The sequence below is a fragment of the Sceloporus undulatus genome, chromosome 2, assembly GCF_019175285.1.
Source record: "Sceloporus undulatus isolate JIND9_A2432 ecotype Alabama chromosome 2, SceUnd_v1.1, whole genome shotgun sequence".
Lineage (NCBI taxonomy): Eukaryota > Metazoa > Chordata > Lepidosauria > Squamata > Phrynosomatidae > Sceloporus > Sceloporus undulatus.
The window spans coordinates 331,005,789-331,011,562 of NC_056523.1; the positions used below are offsets into that span (position 1 = coordinate 331,005,789).

At 43.8% G+C, this 5,774-nt stretch overlaps 1 pseudogene; it reads left to right on the forward strand.

Annotated features, from left to right (window-relative positions):
* LOC121924167 overlaps nucleotides 1-5,774 on the forward strand; it is a 121,658-nt pseudogene that overhangs the window by 28,507 nt on the left and 87,377 nt on the right.

Here is a 5,774-nt window from a genome sequence, read left to right on the forward strand (position 1 = left end):
TTCCACTTGGTCTGGATGCATAATTTAAACACATGATGGACTGCTGTTTAGCAAAACCGACTTTTAATTGAAGAAAAATGATTTCAGAAAATATGCAGTCTAGAAAATGACATGCATATAAAAATATCACTCTAAACTGAATTAACTCTAGTTTTCAGCCATTTGTATAACTTACACACTGTCCATTCATCTTTAACATCACTCCTTAACTGCCAAGCATTTTGCCAATCAAGTATGCAGTACCCATACTGACAACAGGACTGGTGTCCATGTCCTTATTAGAGAAAAGGGAGCTGAGTTGGGGATGTTAATTCCACATACATGATTCCCTCTCAAGAAAATGTTGCTATTATGAATTACCTGGGGAGGGATTGTGTGAGCTGCTATTGCATGAATGAAAAGAAGGAGGGGAATGGTGGACTGGCCTGAGTGGGAAAAATTCCACCATATATCTACATGTTTGAAAAAAAGCATACACCCAATTATATCTCTAGATGTATTCTACCTTAGCAAAACCAAATTCAGGAAAGAAACTCTCTATTAATACACACAAGCCACTCTCCACCCCATTACTGTTGATAAAACTGAAAAAAAGACAAGCTGGTTCCCAGTGCCTAAGTGTTCTTTCCCAAGGCAGGGAAAAGACAAATCAACATAGGTACATGATGTCTGCATATTGGTTCCCTTCCAGCATGTTTGGATGACACTTGTACCTTGAGGACAGGGCTTGGTCAATGATCCCTCTGGAAAATTCTGTGTTAAAAGAGCAACAGTTTCACGGGCTGGAGAGGGTTTACGGCTTTTGTAAATCTTCAGGTGTATAAGGCATCCTAGTTTTCCACCAGCAATCTGACAGTTCATATCTTCAGACCATCTGATCTACACACAATGATTTCAAAGTCCTTGCTAGTGATGTCAGTACAGAGGATCTGCGCTAGAGAGGTCTCAGGACTGAAGGCAGTTGTTCCTACAGCCAACAGCCGAGATGGTATTTTGTTACAGGAAGGTGAAAGAGAATGATTCCTTAGACATGAATCTTTTACAAATCTCTTCATGGGTTTCTGTTTTGCAATGATGACAACAGGCCAATGCCTCACCTGACAGCATCAATCACTCTACAAGACTACGCTGGTGCAGATCCTCCAAAGAACTGTCTCACTCTGGTGGCAGCTGAGAACCTCCTTTTTCAAAAAGCAAGGGCTGGGAAGAGAGCCAAGTGACGATATGGCGTCATCCGCTGTCAAGAGAAAAGGGTTGCTTCTGCCTCTTTAGGAGAGAGTTAGGAAATAGGGGCACACAGGCGCTTTGGACTGCAGCTGACTTTCTTCTGAACTTCTGTGTCTTTGAAACGTATATGACCAAAACCTCTGAAGTCTTTGCTGGCTGCGAAGAGGAAAGGTTCACAGCCTCCGAATTTCATTGCTGCCTCACAGTAGGATGAGGGATGTTGGCAGGAGTGGTGCCTCTTTGGAAGCGCAGGTAAGAAAGGCTGCAGTTGAGTTCGATCCTTTGGATGCACTTGGACTTCAGGATCAGGATTTCATCCAGTTTATCACAAGGTCCCCAAAATCCTAACAGGGAAAAAAGATGAAGGAGAGGAAGAACCAAATGGTGAAGATTGACGCATCCTGTAAGTAAGGTATCTTGACAATAAGAAAAAGTTATGGGTTCTGTTTTATTACAAGCAAAGTGTAATAAAGGCTGTTCACAAATGTGACCAGCATGGCATTTGCAGTTTTATAGATCTGGAGTATCAAATAGAGAAAGTGAGACAAGCTGATTTCTGGTGACTTCTAGAAGCCTTTGTTTAGGTGGAAAACCAGAGTGATATAGTGGTTTCAGCTCTGGACTATGATCCCCACTCTTTGCTATGGAAACCCACTGAGCAAACCTTGGGCAAGCCATTTTCTCTCAGCCTCAGAGGAAGGCAAAGGCAAATCCCCTCTGAAACAACTTGCCAAGAAAACCCATGATAGTTGCCGCCTTAGAGTCATCGTAAGTTGGAAACAACTTGAACAACACAACAAGTGTTGGTGGAGAATTATCTTTGGGAAGAAGACAACTCCACTGTCTTGCCCACGTATGGGCCGCGAAAGTCACTACAAGGAAATGTGGCTATGGAGGCCCACTGGGTGACCTTGCGCAAGTCACATCCTCTCAGCCCGAACGAAAAGCCAACCATAGGTTGGAAAGAACTTGAAGGCACTCAACAACAACCCTGAGAGAGGGCTTTTTGGTTCTGTCCCCTTCTATACTTCTGGGTAACACACTCAAACTGATAGACTGCTGTAGATTAGATTCTCGGGAGGCAGCCCAGAGCTGTATGTCTGTCTGGTGATGTCTTTAAAGAGTGTCTTATACTTTTGTTTCTTTTGCACTGCAGAGACACCTGGATTACATAATATTAGCTGGGATGAAAGGAGAGATACATCCCCAATGCCTTCACAAACATCCAAGGAACATCAAGGTGCTCTTTGGTGATGAAACCCATGGATGACCATGGCCAAGTCGCATGCTTTCAGCATTGGGGAAGGCAATGGCCAACCCCCTCTGAAAGAAACTGCCAAGAAGCCCCATTATGGGTCTCCGAAGCAAACTGGAAATGATGTGAAAGCACACAACACAAACAAAACAACAACATTATTTTTGGTAAATAATATAAATATTTGCTATTCTTATAAATGCATGTTTACTACTATTGATTATCTCATTATGTATCAAAAATAGCAATAACTTCACAGTTTTAAAGTGGAAATATACAATTTTACAATAATCTATTATTCCATCTACACCTAGAAAATAATTACACAGCAATGATAATCTCAAAGCAACCACAATGTAAGGCATATCACCCTGAGGCTTACAATCATATATTGGGGCTTAGGTGTCAGTATCCTTGGACATCACACCTTATCAATATATGATTGTTCCCTTGGTGGCATTTTTTTAAGTCTCTGTGAGTTCACTACACTTAATTCCAGAATCAAGCATTGGAGTGTGGTTGGCTGGGCTAAACCAAGCATCACATTTTTGGAATGTTGTTATGAGTTTTATTTATGTATTGCAATTTTTATCCTGTATTTTGTATTTGTCATTGCAATTTTTACTGTACACCACTATGATCAACACGGAATAGCGGTCTATAAATAAAACTTCTTCTTCTTATTATTATTATTATCATCATCACCATCATGGTGGGTTTGTCAGGAAACAATGAAGAATTGGTTCCAGTGGCTTCTATTTCCAGTTGTTCTTTCCAAGGAGCCCACAAAGATTTTCAGTTCCAAGCAAATGGTTCCAAAAACACACTAAAAGAGTAAGCCTGGAGAATTCTTCATGGTTTATTGGAGGCCAGGTACTTTAGAGGTTGCCTCTTCCCCTCTAGGCACTATCAGTCCTTTAAAAATTCAACCCAAGTCCTTTAAAAAAAAGTTCCTCCTACTGCCAGGGTGCTGGTTTTACAGCTGTCTCTATCATAGGGCTTTCTGACCTGCACTCTGCTCACTATCACAAAAGGGGTGCCAGGCTGACACTGCTAATGCGCCGAGCCTTACGGATGTCAACTCTGTATATTTAGTTTTCATGAAAGGAGCTCCCCTTTACCAGCTCAGAAGCTTCTGCTGTCTACACAATGACACTGCCAGAGATGATGCAAACCCTGGCTTCAGGGAGCTTTGAAGAATCTTCAAACCCACTCACCAGTTCTGACATCTTACGAATCAAGCTCTCCTCCTGAAAACACAGGTCTGCCATTTCATCCAGCTGCTTCCGATGGATTTGGAGCACAGATTGCCTATAAGGCACAATTTAAAAGATAAGAATAACACTGCTAATAAAAGTTCCTTCGCTTTACTTAGTACAAACACTTGGGGGAGCTACCGTTATTAGCTCTCATTTATTTTATTTATTTATTCATTTCATTTGTACACCACCTTTCTCCCACAAAGGGACCCAAGACAGCTCACAGACAATTTAAAACAATAAAAAATTAAAATAATGAAATAATCTGACTAAAAACAGAATAAAATTCCATAAAAGTATTAAGAATTTAAAAAGCATAACTAAAACACACACCCGAGATAATAAGAGGTCAAGGATCATAGAAAAGGGACTGTCATCAGTAAATTTAAAATTTCTTAAATCACAATTCACTCAGTGACAATACTTAAGAACAAAGGTTAGAGGGGCCACATTGGTCTTCCTTGAGATCCTGGAGGAGCTGCATACCACCCTCCCCTTTTTTAACATTTTCAATTTTTGAGAGGTCCAAAGTGACCTCTATATTTCCTTGGAAATCACCACTTATGGAATACCCTAAGCCATTTTAGGTCCAGGAAAAGCTACAAAAACTCAATGAAAATGGTGCTGGAAGACTCAAAATTGTGGGCAAGTCAACCCCATGTCCCCCAGGACAAGCTGCTAAGAGTGGTTGTCCATGGACTTTTCCTGAGTCAGTAGCTGGCAAGATCTGGAGAGTTTCTAGGGGAAAATAAGAACACTTGTTGCTAATTGACACAAATACGGTGCTGGTTCCTGGCACAGTGAGGGCAGGGGGATATTGGCAGTCTGTCAGATTAGGTAGGTGAAGATGCAGCTATTTTGGAAGGGATGTTTTGGACTCCAGGAGACTAGAGTTCAAATCCCCGCTCAGCAATGGAAATACACTGGTTCAAAGGAAGGCAACAGCAATCTCTCTCGGTTGCCATAAGTCAGAAGACAGACAACAATAACAATTTTGGCCAAGGGTGTTTCAAAAACATATTTTTAAATGTTGGGATACCGAGAGCTGCAAAAATGGCCCTCAGGGCTGCAGATGTATCTCTTAGTGTCACTACTTCTTCTTAAAAGGTGAGGGCACTTGATATGAAAGTCTCTTACTGCAAGGTGCAGAATGTATGCAGCTTTGAGACTGCCTCCCATGTTTGTTATCTGCCAACTCCAGAAAGAGCCCAGTTCTGCCTTGCAAACTGGGATGGAGACCAGAAGAAAATCACAGGGGCCCGTTACAAATGGGCCGTTTTGTGCGCGCAGAGCGCGCACTAGGGTTAGGAAGGGGCGATGCTTCCGCACCCCCTAACCCTAGTGTGTGCTCTGCACACACAAAATGGCGGCGGCTGTTCCACCCGGCCGCCGCCATGAGGACGTCACAGCTGCACCGCCTCTATACAGGGTGGCGCGGACATGACGTCCTCACTCCACGCCAGGGCGCATAGTGCGCCCTTAGCGCGGAGCAGGAAGGAGCTCCGTTTCGAAGCTCCTTCCTGGTTTGGTCCGCTAGGCACAGCCTTCAGACGGCTGCGCCCAGAGGACCAAAGGAGAAAGGGGCCAAGTGGCCCCTTTCTCCTCCTCCCCACCACCGCGGGGTTTCCTTGGGGCTTGAAGCCCCAAGGACACCCCTTTCCAGCCCAGAAAGCGGCGGATCGGGGCCTCAGCGGCTGCCGTTCTGGCAGCTGAGGCCCCGATACACCGGGGAAAGGGGCAGGTGCAGCCCGCCCCAAATGGGCAGTCTGTAACCCGCCAAAAACTCACCTTCTCAATGCTTCTTTACTCTGGAGCATCATTTCCTCATTGCTGAAGGTCAGCGTAAATGCTTCTTCTGAACAGTCAAGTTCCTCTTTCCTAAATGCCAAACTGGGTTGTAGAGGGATGCTCTCCTCAGAGGGTCTCTCACTTCTTGCATTATCAGAGACAGATGACGCATCTGAGATGGAAGGCTTTCCCACCACACCGAAATACTTGAGTTGTGTTATGGGTTTGGAGCTGTCTTCTTCACC